The following is a 17,617-nucleotide window of genomic DNA, read 5'->3' on the forward strand; positions in this document are numbered from 1 at the left end:
CACAGGGAGAGGGAAGGGTAAGCTGGGACGAAGTGAAAGAGTAGCACTGACATATATACACTACCAAATGTAAAATAGATAGCTATTGGGGAAGCAGCTGCATAGCACAGGGAGATCAACTTTGTGCTTTGTGACCACCTAGAGGGGTGGGATAGGGAGGGTGGGAGGGAAGGAGACGCAAGAGGGAAGAGATATAGGAACATAAGTATATGTATAACTGATTCACTTTGTTATAAAGCAGAAACTAACACGCCATTGTAAAGCAATTACACTCCAATAAAGATGTTAAAAAAAAAAACATTAGGCATCCAAGGAGCTTTGCAAGCCATTCTCATAAGCATTTGAAAGATTCTTTTCTCTGCTTAGCAACAGTTTCATCTGCAGCAAATGGATGCCTGCACATGGGGTTCCGTAGGATGTGAGTCTGGCTTGGAATTCTGAATCAACATTTTATGTTAGGGTAGGGACCCTAAAGCCAGTGAAATATACACGCCTCCTGGTACAGGGAGAAATAAACATAATTGCACTCCTTCTACCAACTGGGAGTCGAGGAAAGGGTCTTTTATTTACCCCTGAAATCTTGAGCCACTGAATGTCCCTCACCCCTGTAGCACTGCAAGGGAGCAATTGTCCCCTTATTCAAATGAAGCTTAGAGAAATGGGTCCTGTCACCCGAGATCTCAGCTGGTGGCCCTGAGTCGACCATTCCACCTGTGAGGTTCTTTCCAATTCTGCTCATCTTGGACATTTTCCTTGGATGAGAGCTCCAGCTGGCTTTTTAAAGCACTTACAAATAATGGAACTTTACCAAATAATGGATTCAATATTTATTCATTCATTCGAGAAATATTTGTCACAGGCCTCGGTTCCAGACACTAAGTGAATACTTAGCATAATCTGCAAGATAGGCATTAAGATTTCCGTTCCATAAATGGGGAAGGAGCATGGCGCTCGGGAAGACAGGCAGAACGTTTAGTTACTTGTCTAACCTGGAAACCCCCTGTCACTGTGCCAGTGCCTCCCAGGCAAGGGGCTGCCTGTATTACCGCACTGCAGCCGCTGATTTGGATGACTTCTTTTTAGTAGCAACTTGGCTAACACAGGGCATGTTGGCTCATGGGTTAGCGGCTTGAATCCCTGCCCTTTACGGAACCGGCACAATGGCTGCTGTATTGAGTAGAGATGTTGGTATAAAACATGCAATCATAGAAGGGGGGGAACCTTATTCGGTTCACTAACAGAAGAGAATTTATCCATATCCCACAGACATTAAGTTGAAAGCCATACGATAGGTTTTTAATGCAAGTCTGGCTGGGATGGCTGTGGTAGCAAAAGCGGAATGAAATTTGGGATCGGGCATGGTGCCTACTCATTTGAACTGGAGCTGTTACTTTTCTGCTAATATAAGTATAACAGAGTTAAAGGGTTCAGGGGCACTTGCCTGGACCACTGAGGATGAAAATCGGGTGGGAAATGAAATCCAGTCTTTCCTTCCACACCTGTGCGGAAATGTTTGGAGGAGGAGCCACTAGAGGGCGCCGTCCGGGCAGACAGAGAGATGGAGGGAAGGGACCTTGTGCTGAGATCCACCGGAAGAAGCTCATCCACCAGATATAATGCGATGATCTGTCTGTAACCTGCAAACAAACTATTACTCCTTAATCACGCCGGCCTTGTTAACTTTCCCTGACGTGCCCTTAGCGCGTCAGGGAAAGTTAGGATGGATCTTTTGCTTCCTTCGTGGGACTGAAGGGAGAGAATTTTCATTCCTGAGCACTGCGTCACATTCCGTCAGCAGGTGCTCTGGGATCAGTAGCCATCAGGCTTATTGCACTTTCTATCTACCCAAATTTTACCCTATAGTGGTCACATTATGGGCTTAACCTTGGCCTTAACAGTGGTTCCAGAATGTCCTATAAACTGGTCTTCCAGGAACATGTGCTGAGTACCTTGTTGTAAAAGGAGACCCCAAATTAAGGATAGCCTGGCTTTTGGCCAGGTTGCTCTAAAGTAACGAGAATAGCAAGACACATAAAAGAAACACACGAAGAAGTAGCGTACAAATAAATACAATGAGTATTACTGCGTGGGTATCGTCTCACACTTGGGAGAGCAGTTTTCAAAGAGTTTTCACGGACGTAGTTCACGTATCAGTTTATCTTCCTCACAACCTCGTGATTTGGGAGGGCCTTTATCAACATGCCTATTTTCTAAAACTGTAAACAGAGGCTCAAGGTGGTACAGCCGAGATCACAAGGCTAGTTATTAACAGGGTCAGGACTCAAACTCGGCTTTCTTTTTTTCAGTCGAAAACGCTTTCCCGACTGGGAGATGCTTCTTGGTTTTTAGTATACATATCAGTGAAACAGATTAATTCCTGATTTTCCACAAAGAAACAAGGGCATGTGCATTAAGCAAATTAAGTCCCTGGCAGAACAGAGAAGGTAGCCAGCCTCTGGGATATCTTTCCAGCTGACCTGACCACTGACCCTTTCCTTATCCCCTTTTGGCTGTAGCTGTAAAGGTTCCGCATGTGGATACTGTCAGGACGAGAGTGGCAGCTATCATTTACCATCAGATCGGGCTTGGTGTAGCTGGTGTGAGGGTTCCTACATAAGCCAGCCGTGGCACAATCCCCAGACCCACGGCCTCTCTGGCTGCTGAATTCCCGTTAGGCTCGTGCACCTGGGCCAGGCGGTGTCCAGGGCAGGCCCCAGGTCTGCACAGCCGGTCAGCCTGGGTCACCCAGAGCTCCACACGCCCCCTGCCCTCTCTTCCTGTGCTTCATCCGACTTCTCCAGACCTCCTCTTCCAGGAACGAATGCGGTCTCTGCTTCTCGTGGCCTCAGCACATCCTGCCAAGATGGGGCTAAGTCCTGGCGAGGCTTGAAGGGTCCTAGACCAAGTCTGGGAGGGTCCATGGAGACACAGCACCAGGTCAGGAAAACGTAGGGCTGGGAATCGGGGGAGAAGGTCAGGAGGAAATGCATAAGGTGGACCACCCGTCAGGCTGGTGGGCCTTGGGGACCGGGAGGGGACAGACACAATGAGAGGAGGCGCCCGTTCACAGCAGCCTTGTGCTGATGGGCGGCGATCTGTCCATTCTTGGGGCGGGAATTGGGGCCGGACATGAGTGCCTGGTTTACAGTAAGTGCTTGGTTATTATGTCTTGTTTCTTCTCCTCCTACCAAGGGCACCAAGGCTGGGGAGTGTCTGCTCACCTTGGGCTGACCCCCTCAGCTCCTTTTCCCAGATTGGCTGGTCAGGATCAGTTCCATTTATCGTAAATCCAGAGATCTGAGGGCAAGACGTGAGGGGTGGCTGCACATTTCATTGTAGAGTTTCCTAGAAGGTCTTTGGTGAGGGTACTTTTGAATTCCTGAAGAAAATAAAACATAATAGAACACATCCTCCCTCCTGTTGGGTTTGTTTGATAAAGATAAAATGTCAGCAAACCCATGTCCTCCAGCCTTCACTCGGCCAAGTTGGGCTTATGATAGTGGTTCTTTCTCCATAGTTTGTGGCCCCTGCCTTTGACTCTCTATTCCCAAGACCAGGCTGAAACCACAGGGTACCAAGAAGAAGTCCAGGTAGCAAGTGTCTCACAGAAACAAAAACCCTCTGATGATAAGCCGGCTGGCGTGGGGCCCTGTGGCTGGAGTGGTCATGGTGGGGACACGGTCTCGAGCTTGTTTTGTGACTGGGCTGGAGGACAGTGCTTTTGTGAGAGATCCCACAACAGTGGGGACGTTTCTTATCCCAAAAGTGACAAAGCACTGACTAGTATTGGAGGAGATTGCAGCAGTGTTTGTAGCCATTTGCCTGCCTTCTCTGTGGGAGGATGGATTGTTGCTTCCCTGTAGAACTTGCTTTAGCCAAGGTCATATGGGCAGAAACAATGGTGTCAGTTCCAAGGAGAAATTTTAATTCACCAGGCCTCTCCTCTCCCTGGAATGGGAGACAGGCACTAGACCAGCGAGGGGCTGCCTTACCAGTCTTGGTGCAGAGTGAGGGCCAAGTGTGCTCAAGAGTTGGGGTCATCTGTTATCGCAGCTTCGCTTCTCCCATCCCGACTGCCTTGAACCCCAGAGATCTCTGACCACAGGAGCCAGCAACGTGCAGAGCGCTTGCCAGAACATAGAGAATGGGCCAGTTGTGTTTTCAAGTGACTAGATGGGTGAAGATTTTTTAAAATATCCCCCGTGGCCTCGGTCTCACCCACGATCAGGCAGATACCTTAATTTGCCTTCGGTCAGCTTGGGAGTGTTTTCAGAAGACAGGAGGCAAAGGCAAGCAGGACTTGCTGGGTCACTTCAGGACCTAGGCAATTAGGCCACTATTTTTAACAAGTCTGTGGTGAATGGCACGTGGCAGTCAGCGTCAGTCATGCGTGGCATCGTTTCCCGGTGCCCGTCGGGTGGGCAGCCTTCCTGGCCCTCACGGGCCCTGGGAGAGACCTGCTTTCCAGATGGAGTGAGCAGCACGCCTGCCTGTGCTGGGTTCTTTGGGACTTTCCTCCCTTTCTAATTAGGGGCTTTCACACCTCTTGGAGCTTGCTTTTCAGAAATGAACCTGAGACACTTAGGAATATGGTATTTGTATTCTTGACACCTTCCTTATAATTATCATTTGCTGATGAGGTTTGGTTTTGGTTTCGGTTTCGGTTTTCTCATCTAAGCCTCTGATTGATATTTTGTTCTGAAACACAAACATCTTTGGGTACCAGGGAAGGCCTTCATTTCAAGAGAAATTGAAACATGAGAAGAGACTTGTCCCACCTTTTCAAACTAAGCGTGCAGCACACAAGACTCTGATACTCCAGGACCCACTGGCAAATCCCAAACCAGACCCAGCATCCTGCCCCTGCTTGGAATGGCTGGTCTCCAGCTTTATCTTTCTCCCGAGTTCCAAATGCACATTTAAGACAAAGCAGAAGTGTTTGTTTCTCCTCTCCTCTATTATTTTTCAGTTTCCTGGGGCTCTGCGCTTCCTGCTGGCCCTCACTGGAGACCTGAATACGGACCCTGGATGTGCAGCCTCCTGCAGGACCAGTGCCCGTGGGGCTGGCAGAATGTTTTGGCTTTGGACATGTGCTTTTCTCTTTTCTCAGTTTCTTGGATCAGTGCAGAGGAGGCATACCGGGTCTCAGGTTTTTGGAAAATAAAATTAAATTAGCGAGCTAGGTGGACACACCAAAATCGCACAATTTAGGTCCCATTTTCCTTGGGTTGTTCAGACAGATTGGTGCAATCTGAGTTTGCAGTTTGAGCCAAAGGGGGAGTTGATTACTGGCTCTGAAATGAGCTTCCTTCACCCCCTGCGTGAGATGGTTGAGACACTGCGTCTAGCAGAAGCCAGGAAAGGCCTGCTAACCAGGGAGGGAGGAGAGATGGGGGAGGCAGGAAGAGGGGCCTCAAGAAAAAGTGGGAAGGTTGGGAGTTGCTAAGGACTGCCCTGCCAGGCCTGCTGCTGATATACCAGGTGATAAAAGTCAGCTCCATGAGGCAGGCCTGGAGATGAAAAGGGAGCCCAGAGTGGATATAAAACATTCTCCCTTTGCTTAGAAATGGACAGCTGATGTTCCTAAGCTGATGTTTCTCCAGGAGCCTGTGGAAGGGCTGGGCCGGCCACAGTCCCCTGGTCCCCATGGCCTGTGAAATGCTTGCTACACACCCGGTAAGGCAGAAGTTTCTTCTGCAGCTTTTAATCCATAAGGCTGTGTGCCAGTTTTCCACAGTGATGACAGGCTGCTGGTGGTGTCTGCGGCATGCCGCGCACGCCCCAGCTTTCTTGTCCTTCAGCGAGAGCTGTTTTGCTCATCAGCTTCAGTACGAGGGAAGAATTGCCGGCTCCTGTGAAGATCTTGCCATTGGGTGACCTGATAAGCAGAATGCAAATGTGCACGTGTAGCTGGAGACCGGCATCTGAAACCTCCACACGGCTGTGGGAGTGCATTTTCTAAGTGGTTTCACAGACAGAGATGCAGGGGTGAAGAGGGAACAGGCTAGAGGTGAGAGCTGCTGAAGGGGATGGAGAGACATGGAGTTTCCCGATTTCTTGGTCTGGGCTCCAGGGTGATATAAATTGCTTGATGTCTGGGTCAGATCTTTTGGGCAAACTATTCATAACAAAAAAACCAAAACTCATTCTAGATGTGGTTTTGTTTTGTGTGTGTGTGTCTTTTAAATTAGATATTAGTTTTTTTTTTTTTTTTTTTTTTTTTTGCTTTGGGAATTAAAATAGCCATTTACCCAAGGAATGTTATTTGGAAGACATCTTTTAAAATAAACATTGGATTTCTTCATATTTCTTTATAGGTAGTTTTGTGGTACACTTCTACATATTGTTTTCATTTTGTAAACAATTCAGCAGACTTTTTATTAGCTCCTGTGATGTGGCAGACATGCTACTAAGGGATACAGAAACAGGGTTCTTGCTCCCAAGAACCTCTCAGCCTAGTGGGACAGTCAGATGAGCAGACAGGGGTGTCTGAATGCACATGGCAAGTGCTCTCCTAGAGTTAGTTTCTGGGAACCATAGGGACGTGGAGAAGGGGCACCAAAGGAGCTGTCCCTTCCCGCAGACAGTGATGGGAGAGCTGACCTGTGCAGGCTGGAAAGGGGGTTCCTGGAAGAATATATGCCTTCAGGTTGCGGCTAGGATCTTGAGATGGCTAGAGCGAAGGGTCCAGGTAAGAGGGGGAGCAAAGCGACGAGGATGGACATTAGTTGGGATATTATAAATGTGGAGTCCTGTCTACCATGCTAAGGAATTAGGATTTTATCCTCAAAAACAAAGGGAGACAGAAAAGTATTTAAGCAGCAGAGTGAAATGATCAGATATGCATTTTGTAAAGATGCTTTGATAGCCAAGAAAATGGACTGGCAAGAAATGAATACTGGTGGCACAGTGTGTTAGTAGCCATTCTGGGAAATTAAATAAGAAATGATGAGGGGGGACTTCCCTGGCAGGCCAGTGGTTAAGACTCTGTGCTACTAATGCAGGGGGTGCAGGTTGGATCCCTGGTCAGGGAACTAAGATCCCACATGCTGCATGGTGCAGCTGAATTTAAGAAAAAAAAGAAAAGAAAAGAAAAAAGAAATGATGAGGGCCTGACCTTAAGACCATGGGATCATAGAAAAGGGAGGTTTGAGAGAATCTCAACAAGTAGAAAGGTCAGGATCTGTTAATACCTGAGACTTGGGAGATGGGAAGGAGGGAGGGAGGGAGATGTAGGCAGAGGTGGTTCCCCGGGATTCTGGTTCTAGAAGCTGGGTGGATGAAGAGCCATGTTCAATAAGGGGACTGGGGTAAGAGGAGCAAGCTGAGAGCAGGCTCTGGGGGAAGATGTAGGTTTAAATTTGGATCTGTGGTGATGTCTAGTAGGCAGCTGAATAAATCTGAGTTCAGGGAAGAATTCCGGCCCAGATATAGACGTATAGGTTATATATAGTAGACTGGTCAGTGCAGTTGGTGACAAGGGTGTGGAGCATATAATGAACAGTGATGTGTGACGTGAGCAGAGTTGAGGGTAGGGCAGGGCGTGCTGGGGACCACACACACCCACGAGAAACTGTACAAGTCCAGGGAGACAAGAGGAAGGAGGTGGCCAAAGAACTGGGAGACGTTTTAGGAGGTGGTTTCATGGAAACCGAAGTAGGAAGGGGTTTCAAGGACAGAGGGGTCAAAAATGATCCCTAAGAAGAAGACAGGTCGTAAAAATTTATCTTTTAAACTTTACAGACCAGAGCTCCTTGAGGGTTAGTGTTGTGTAGGAATGGAATCTAGATGGCAGCAGGATGGAGTGTAGGGTGAGGGAGGGAAGAAAAGAGAGCACTGAATGTAGAAGCTACGAAATGTCTCTGTCCAGGGAAGGAGGAAGGGTGATGCATTCGAGACGATAAAACAAAGGAAAACGCAGAAGGAGACAGAGTCCTGGCTCTCAGCCTCTTGGTCTTTACTCAAAGTAAAAATTTCCTCATTCTCATCCAGTCGTCTACTCTGTCTTTAAGAGGCCTTCCCAGTAGTAAAAGAGGCAAATTTCCCCTCAAGGGCACATTCACAACAGGCCTTTTTAAAATAGAAACCCTTAGCAACCTATGCTAAGCAAATAGTGGGATAAACAGAGTAAGAGCTGATCTCATCTTGTATCAATTTTCTGGAAAGACACAAGAAACGGTGCTGGTGCAAAGTTCTCTGAGATGAGAAAATCACGATTCAAGGCAATGCAATGTCTGTGTTGTCTACTCCCAGAAACCTAGGTTCTTTCTTTTGCAAAATTTAGCATTTTACTATCCTTCGGGCTATTCTTCCTTCCTCAGACTTCACATTTACCTTCTCTTCCTTCTTTTCTGTCCACCGCCCATCTCTCAAACTGGATTCACCCTCAGTTCTCCATTGTGAATTCTTCATTCAGCTCCATACATTTTCAATAGTACGTTTTTTCTCTGATGTGTTGGAGTAGCTTCCCTGACAAATGGTTTTTCTCTTTAATTTTCAGGCAGCCTTTTAAGATCTTTTAATGCTGATAATTAAAAACAACAGTAGGTGAAAGACACCTTTTCCCCAATGGATGAAATTTCCCAAATATTTGGACATGAAAAATTGAATCTAAATTCTATGTGGGAGAATAGTCATAACTGCATAATCTGTTACAAAAATAAAAGTATACTCTGGTTTCTCTTCAGATCGTGTAAATCTTTCGCTACTTACTAAAGATTTCCGTGGAGAGGAACAATTCTGAGTCTTTACCCAATTTTTTGAGGCCTTGATCTTGTGAGGCAAATAAAAAAAAAAAAATTAAAAGTTCCCAGTGACATGAGGAAGCAGAGAAGGGCGAAAACCACTAAAACACACAATTTTATAAAATTTAGAGAAAAAATTCATGATTAGGAGACATTTATCAGACCACTTATTTTGTCACATTTTTTGGCAGATCACCCTGCACATGGCAACATCTTTAGACAAATAAAAATGAGCTACATGGGGCATGAACACACTTGTGAAGATGGTGACAATGACACCCATCCTTTCTGGTCTCAGCCTGCTCAGCCTCTTCTGCTGTGGAGAAGGAACCTGTCGGACGGGGACCTGAAATGTTTCTAGGGTGGAGCACGGACCTTGGATCCGAGCTCTCTGGATGAGTTGCTTCTAGGCATCCTCTCTGCAGGGCAACCGTGGTGACTCCTGGGCCCTAATCAACCCCCTGCCTCTTAAGACCCACTCCTTCTCCCACAGGGTCCTGCAACAAAGAGTAGGCACTTCCTCTTCTCTGTGAAGGAAGGAGAGTGTCAGCTGTGCGAACGTGTCTCCTGGGCTTACTTGTATGCGTGTGCGTCTTCTTAAAGGGACTCTAACTTGAGGATCTAGATGGAACCAGGCGTGTGACATTGGACCTCCCTGGGGCAGTCACCTCACTGTACCTGCAGGGAGAAACCGGTGTTCTCCCCTTGGGCTTCCTGCTTTTAACCTGGGCAATAGGGAGAGGAGAGGACGAAGGCTTAAGAAGAAAGGTACCCAGGGTACAGCCTAGAGATGCTTCCATCAGGCGTCTGCCTCCTGCTGTTAGACCAACGCTGGGGGGAAAAGAACTGAGTCAGGTGGTTTTGGATCCTTCACTGGATGGGCTAGCTCTCTAGCAGAGGGCCAGCTTCCCAGGGAGGAAGAGACCCTCACGTGGGCAGGCCTGGGTGTTGAGAGGGTTTTAGCAGACTACCAGGAAGCGTTGCCACGGGTGGTTTGGAATGTGACCTAGGCACCGAGGGACGTTGGCTGACTGCGGGAAGGCTCTGCGCCCCGGGAGCTCCCGGCCCTCGCGTCGGTGTAATTGCAAGAAGCCAGGTAACAGCTGAGCCTGCCATTTGGGCAGCTGGGGTCCTCTCTCTCCCTGAGGGATTGGCTCCCCTGCAGAGAAGTCTTCTGCCATAAGCCCTCCCTGCAGCTCACACTGGAGCTCAGAGCCATGACCTTTCGCTGCCCCTCTTCAGAAAGTGGCTCCTGGCTGCGGGCTGGCTGGCTCTCCCACGGCCCAGAAGCTGCAGGAGTTCTCCGTGCTTTTCTCCAAGCTGCAGCAGGACGTGGGAGGCTTGATGCCATCCCGATTCAGCTGCCAACATGGAACCTCCCCCCGAGCTGCCCGCATCACCCTCTCGCTGCCCTTTCAGGGTCCGGCTGCAGGGCCCCGCCAGGAAAGGTCACCCCGTGATGCCACAGCTCTTTGCATCCTGCTCCCCTGCCATTGGCTGCTAAGGTTTTCAGGCTGTGAAATGAATATTTCATTACCTTAGGAAGGGGAAAAAGATTAAATTAGTAAAATGATGATAAAAAAAAAGGATAACCTGACTTCAACCCTTTTATTATGCTTCCCAACTAGACAGCAAATTGCGTTCTGGGGCTTCTGCTTAGATGGCTGTAAAGAATCTCACTTTTGCTTTCAAATTAACCTGTCAAATCATATATTTATAAAGGAACGAAGGGAAGAAAATGAGGGGCCTAGGTAGTCCTACGCATCAATTAGAGGGAAATTAATTACAATTTACCTGCGTTAGTGCATTCACACCCGCAGATTACTGAAGGGGTGTACAGGAAGGGAGTCAAAACAGACCACTCGGTGGGGGATGGAGAGGGAGGGGTACCCTGGGTCTACAGCGAGGGGGGAAGGGGGGGACTGCTGGCGATGTAAAGGATGCTGGCAAGTAGATGTCCTGTATGTTGATGCAGAAGCCTCTGATAATGACATATTTTGACGAAGCAACTTCTGAAAGGACCTCCATGCTCTGCAGTAACGAAGTGGGCATTCACGTGCAATAATACTGCAAAGCTGCAGATAAGGATAGAGCCTCTGGCTGTCAACAAGAATCACAGAACAAAAGGCAAACACGCGTTTCCTCTTCCTGTGGGGCACTGATAGGAAAGGATCACAGCAAAGGAGGTGAGGAAGGGATAGGAAGGGGAGTCTGAGCCCCCTTTTAAGTAGCTCCTCAAATGTGCAGAATGGCATCAGATTCTGAAGAAAGTTCGGGAAAGTCACGTAGCATAGGACTCCTGAACACCGAGGTAGAAACAACGCGTGGGAAAAAAGTCAGCTACTTAGCAGATTATACTTTAAATCTTTGTCTCTGTTTCTCTTAACTGCGAACAAGGATGCCGTTTTGCTTCATGCAAGAATTCCTGAGGCCCTCTGGAAGGTCAAGAGTAGATGCAATCTGGTCCCTGGGGACCTCACAGCTGCTTCTAGTCCTGGTGGGAAAGGAGAGGTTTCAATGGCTCTGTGGTCTTTCTTCACCCCTGCGAAGCTCAGCTGAGATGTGTGCTGAGATCCAGAGAACTCCAGACCAGGGCTCCCTGCTTGGTCTCCCAGCTCTTCTCTCTGGATGTCCTGACACCTCCTGTGACGGAGCAGACACAGGGGCACGAGGGACGTCTGCACCGCCTGCTGGGTGAGGGGCCGAAGACTGGGTTTGGGTGGTTGGCAGACCCTTGAGCGCTTGAAGACTCAGTTTCCTCATCTGAAAAATTAGGTTAATTAAAACTGCAGCGTTCTCACCCCATTCTTCTTTTAAAGATCACAATGTATGTATGAAAGCTCTTGGTAAACTCTAAAGAGCTGTACAGATTCAGGGTGTACAGATGTGCCGCTGCAGGCTGCTCTCCCTTTAAAAAGTGTGCTTTTTTTTCAAGCCAATACATCCTTCCTCCCCCGCCCCACCCCCGTCTCCCATCTTCCTGCACTCCAGCAGCTGAATGCAAAATCAACTTTGCCAATCATGTGGGAGTCTCCGAGGCCCATTAGGTCTTTGTTTTCCTCTTTAAAAAATTGTTTTCTCTCCCCTCTGGGGTTGATGAATTATTGATGTCTTTGAAATAGTTTCAGAAGCCACTGTCTGGGAGACATCTCCCTGGCAGGGGACCGTGTGGCTTCCTGATGGCGTGCCCCGTTCTTCTCCGCGGCCGCTGGCCCAGCTCTGCCCCCATCTGGCACAAATGCTTCCAATGGAAGCACCCATTTCACTTTCATGACTAGGACCCTGGGGTCCCCTGGAGGCTCCTGTGGCCCTGCAAGAATGGGGAGGCGGGGGAGGGAGAGAGCCAGGCGCCCAAACATCACACGGCTTCACGCTTTAAACCGTCGCCACGCACGTCAAGTGACAGAGCCTAAAGAGCAAGAAATTTAAAAAGCACAGCTATGGCTTCAAATAACTGAAGCCCTGATGTTTACTGATGCGGCAACTAACGGCACAGGCTCTGCAGTCCTGGGCTTAAACCCCGCCATTTAGTATCTGTGTCAACGTGGGCAGGTTTCACAACCTCCGTGAGCCTGGGCTTCCTCCCCTGTAAACTGAAGCTGATGATGGAACATCCCGGGGTTGTTGGAGGGTCAGGTGGCCTCCACACAGAGGGTTATTAGCACAGTAGTGCCGGGCAGACGGCGAGGGTCCAATCCGCTTTAGCGGGTGTCATTACTGGCCTTGTGCCTCCAACGTGAAGTTGATAGATCTGTGAAGCTATTTCCTCATTTGTGAAGCGGGGGCGGGTGAGGAGGGTGAAAATGTCCGAGACGCGTTTCCCGAGGCCACCTTGAAGGTCTGGTGAGATGACCAAGGAGGCTGCTCCCCCAGGGCCCGGACTGAGGCGAGAGCAGGGTGAGCAGGTGGGCAGCCTCAGTCCTTCCTGGAGGCGCGGGCTGCAGGGCCCCGTGCTGGTGTCCCTCTGTGGGCAGGGACAGGTTCTCTTAGCAGACAGGCCCTGGATGGTCCCCTTCCCAGTGCTGAGTGGAAGCGCCTCGGTCCCTCTAAGCATTACTGTTAGTTACTCACCATCCACGTCTCCACCTTCCCAAGCATCACCATCCTCACTGCCCCCGTGGTGACTCTGTTTTGATCTCGCCACAGGAGCCTCCTCTGACCTGGGGGTCTGCCGTTCAGACCGCAGGCTCACCGAGCTAAGGGTTGTGTTCAGGGCAGCCTCAGGGGTCACCTGTGCAGCCCCAGGAAGCAGACAGGGGCTTTGGGAGCCTGCAGGACGCTCTGACAACGGAAGGGACAAGGCGTCCGCAGCTGACTGTTAAACCGCAAACTGGCGTTTATTCTCTCAATGACAGGGACAGATGTGGTGGTGGGGAACTGAGGGAATCTGGAGGGGGCAACTGGTTTATCGGTAAAATATGGAATGGTAGAGGGGATAGAAAAGAGGAAGCTTAAATTTTGTGTCTTTTTGCAATGACATTTGCATCGCTGTACGCGGAGCGGGGAGGACAGGAGATGCCTGGGGCTTCCATTGCCTTCCCTCACAGGTAGGCTGGGAGAGTGAGAAACGGTATTTGTGGTGGGAAAATACACGGGTTTTATTCTGCAGTGTCGGAGCGAAAGATTTTCTCATATCCACACATCAGGGTTAGTCTCTTGTAGGACCTGCTGCAAACGTTGTCGTCGCCAATTCTTAATTTCTGTGACCCCATTTGCAAGTATCATGGTGCGGGGCAGAGTTAGGGTGAGCAAAAAACCTAAATAACACGCCTTCGCGGGGGAAGAGCGGGGCCATCAAATTAGATATCTCAACTGCTCGGTAGAGTTGAGGTAGCCATCTGGGTGCTTTGCTTTCCCCAGTTCAGGGAACAGGTGGATTGTGGTGTTCCGACAGGGGAGAACAGGCTGCCAGTGGGGAGGGACTTTTCTCCCTGCGCCTCTTGGCCTCACCCTCTCTCCCCACCCAGGATGGAGGCAGCAGACCCCTTGGGAGTCGGAACCCTGATCCTGAATCTCGGTGGTTACTCTGCCGTGTCATCCTCTAAGAACTTCCCTCCTTTCCTTTGTCAGCTGTCACCTTGGGCAGCTGACCCCCGACCGGGTGCCAGGTGTCTTCCACACTGGGAGTCAGGATCTGAGCTGTGTCCTTGTCCAAGCCGACGCTTCCTGCCTATCTGACCTCGAACAGATCACTTAAACTCCGGGCCTCGTCTCTGCCATTTGTAGGGTTGGGGCACCAGGACTGTCCCCGATTTCCACCTCTGGGGGTGGTGGGGAGAGAATGAGGACCGCTGTGGTCTCCTTGGCTGCACCAGCCCTCTGTCCTGCAGGCCTGGAGGCCAGTCTCAGGAGATGTGGGCAGAGCTTCCAAACCAGTGCCCCTGGGCTATGAAAACCAACGCCCCGTGCTGATTCCCCGCCTCATCTTGGGGAGGTTGGAGTGAAACAGCCATTTCCATTTCCTGATTGCAGTACGGAGTAGGGTCCAGAGGTGAGGGGGCGTCCACAGGCTTCACTCCCAGCCCCCCCCCACCTCCTCGGGACGCTCCCTGTACAGCTTACCTGATCCACATCATCGGGCCACAGGGCCCGTCAAAGATGGAGTGAGGCAGTGGGCAACCCTCACTTCACAGGACCTGGACCACAGAGGGGGCCTTCAGTTGGCAGAGAAGGAGAGGCAGTCGAGGCTTCCTGTGCATCTCCCCAAGGGAAGAGGGAAATGAGACCCCTGGTTCTAAAGGGATAACATCCAAGTGTCTGCCTCTAAAAGGCAGTTACTCTGGGGAAGGACTGTGGCAGAGCCCTGGTCCCATAGGATGAAATCCTCGCCTTTGACACCACGTGTGTCCCTCCTGCTCCCATCAGATGGGTAACTAGGGGGGGAGCAGGTGATCAGAAGGGAGAAAGCACTTGTCGAGTGGCCACTTGGGGACAGGCAGTGAGCTGGGGGATTGGAGTTAAATGTGACCATCATTCCGTTTTTGCAGAGGAAGGAATGGCGGTTGTAAACTAGCTGAGTCTGCACACCTGATACATACGGGGAGTGAGACTGTGAATTCCTCAAGGACAGGGGTTTTTCCTCCACAGTTTCGTGCAGCCAGGGCCTGCCTGCTCTGGTGCCTGGTGCTCGGTGGCACTGATTTAAAAGTAAATAAATGGCAGAAGCAAGACATGGAGAGCTGGCATCTGGTGCACGCATTAGCATTTGTTGAGCCTTCAGGAAGTGTCAGGCAAACCACCTGATCACGTCTGTGTATTCCTTCATTTAATCCCCACAAAGCCATCCCAGGCAAGCTTTGTCATGCCGTCTTACAAACCACACTCACTTGCTACCGTCCATGTAAATGCTGTTTATAATCAGAATTGGCCTTCAGTTTGCTCGGGTGATGGGTTCTCTATATTGTGAAGCAGGCGGGCGTTTCTCATCTACCCGTCTGCTCAGATGGTACTTCCCTTCTCCCAGGTGCTGCCCCTGGCAGTGGCTGGTCAGCCTAGATTTAGCCCATCTCAGCCTTGTCCTCCAGCCTATCAAAATCTCATAGATCCCCAAAGCCCCCGTGTCCTCCTGCCACCCTGGAATTGGCCAGCGGCCAGACCTCTCCCTTCTGAATGGTCCGCAGACTCGCTTTGCCCTCTGTGCTCTGTCCGAGGTGCTGAAGCCAGAGCCTGCTTGTGGAAAGTGGCACAGCAAGTCAGACAAAGGGTTGCAACCTCAGAAACAAAAGCATCCCTCGGACAAGCTGTTCGAAGTGCGTGTAGGGGAGAGGCTGGGAGTCCTGACACTCAGGGATTGGGTCCCGTGCCCTCTTGCTGACTGGGGGAGTCTGTTCTTTCAGTATTTGAAGGGGCTGCCGTGGGGACGTTTAGTTAAGTATGCTCCGCCCATCCTGCTCCTGCCGGTGGGGGGGAAACACGCCGCCTCGCGGCACTCCACAGAGGTCAGGAGGGGAACGGCTGACAAATTTGACAGCTCTTTTTAGGCGTCTAATCTCAAATGTGATCTTCCCCCCTTGTCCATACGGCACCAGCCCTGTCATGTTAGGAGGTCTGGACAGTGAGTCCTCCGGGTTGGTAGAGACAGCCCAGGGTGGGGGATGGAGCTGTGGTGGTGAACGTCTCTGCATCCTCATTGGTCGCGGCCCCTCCTCCCAGAGCCCAAGGGGTCTTACCTAGAGGCCAGCACATTCATCATCCGCACGACCTTATCAAGTGGGCCGTTACTGGCCATGAGTAGCCCCATTTCTGTCAAGCAGTCAGAGGCCCAGAAAGGCTGAGGGATGTTTCTGGCAGTGCACGGCCAGTGAATGGTCAGCCTGGAGTGAAACTCGCAGAATTTTAGTCCACTGCACCAGTCATGGGTCCATGCGTGCACTTGGCAGATGGGGATGATAAAACCTCTTCACAGAGCTGACGTCGTTAGAATTGTATATCAGCATCCTTAACACCTTGTATAAGGTATTTACTAGTGTCACATGGTCCTGGTCTTCTCTTTACCACATACATTTGAAGTTTCGTGCAGAGGCCTCTAACTTCTTGGGGTCTAGGAAACCAGCTCCTTGACATATATAAAGGTCAGGAAATTAAGGTGTTGACCTTGGTACTGAATCTGTCTCCCGTTTTTTCGCTCAAGACTCCTGCCTTACTTTATATAGAAAAATTGAGTTCATCTAGTGCAACCTCACTCTTTCTTCTCCCCCAACTTTCTTTTTTGTTGTTGAATTTTGTTTTATTTATTTTTTTATACAGCAGGTTCTTATTAGTTATCCATTTTATACATATTAGTGTATACATGTCCATCCCAATCTCCCAATTCATCACACCCCACCCCCCACCCCCGCTTTCCTCCCTTGGTGTCCATACATTTGTTCTCTACATCCCCTGACTTTCTTGACACCATCCTCCTCCTCCTTGTCACTGTGGCTCCAACTCCTAGAATGTTCCTCTACTTCTCTTCTCTTCTCCTCACATTCAGTCAGCAGCCACAGCCTGCCCATCTGGTCTGCCCTTCAGCCTCGACCCCTCCTGACACACAGCCACCAGCACTGCACTGCCTCAGAGCCTCCCGGTCCTGCCTCACCTTCAGTGTGGTTTTCCTATGTCCAGACCCTTCTTTACACAGTGCAGCTTGCCCATGGCCTTCAGCATTATCTTCCTAAAATGGAGGTTTTGTCCATTCACTCTTTTCTTAAAAGTTTTATTGGGGTATAGTTGATTTACAGTGTTGTGTTCGTTTCAGGTATACAGCTAAATGAATCTTTTATACATATACATATATCCACTCTTTTTCAGATTCTTTTCCCATGTAGGCATTACAGAGTATTGAGTAGAGTTCCCTGTGCTATACAGTAGGTCCTTAGTAGCTATCTATTTTATATATAGCAGTGTGTATGTGTCAGTCCTAGTCTTCCAATTTATCCCTCCCCTGACCTTACCCCCTGGTAACCATAAGTTTATTTTCTACATCTGTAACTCTATTTCTGTTTTGTAGATAAGTTCATTTGTAACCTTTTTTTAGATTCCACATACAAGCAGTATCATATGATATTTATCTTTCTCTGTCTGACTTACTTCACTCAGCATGACAATCTCTAGGTCCATCCATGTTGCTGCAAATGGCGTTATTTCATTCTTTTTTATGACTGAGTAATATTCCATTGTATATATGTACCACATCGTCTTAAAAAACTAAGACTAGAGCTAACATATGATCCAACAATCCCACTCCTCGGCATATATCCGGAGAAAACCATAATTCGAAAAGACACATGCACCTCAGTGTTCATTGCGGTGTTATTTACAATAGCCAGGACACGGACGCAACCTAAATGTCCGTCGACAGATGAATGGATAAAGAAGATGTGTTCATTCACTCT

The 17,617-nt window shown here is 49.4% G+C and overlaps 1 protein-coding gene and 1 non-coding gene across 2 annotated transcripts in view; both read left to right on the top strand.

The window, feature by feature from the left end:
* OPCML (opioid binding protein/cell adhesion molecule like) overlaps positions 1-17,617 on the top strand; it is a 1,102,163-nt gene that overhangs the window by 388,443 nt on the left and 696,103 nt on the right. The window lies entirely within an intron of this gene.
* LOC112066916 (U5 spliceosomal RNA) lies at positions 8,668-8,783 on the top strand. Its single transcript, XR_002892972.1, has one exon. It is a non-coding gene; the product is annotated as a U5 spliceosomal RNA (small nuclear RNA).

Source organism: Physeter macrocephalus, chromosome 16 (assembly GCF_002837175.3).
Source record: "Physeter macrocephalus isolate SW-GA chromosome 16, ASM283717v5, whole genome shotgun sequence".
In the NCBI taxonomy this organism is placed as follows: domain Eukaryota; kingdom Metazoa; phylum Chordata; class Mammalia; order Artiodactyla; family Physeteridae; genus Physeter; species Physeter macrocephalus.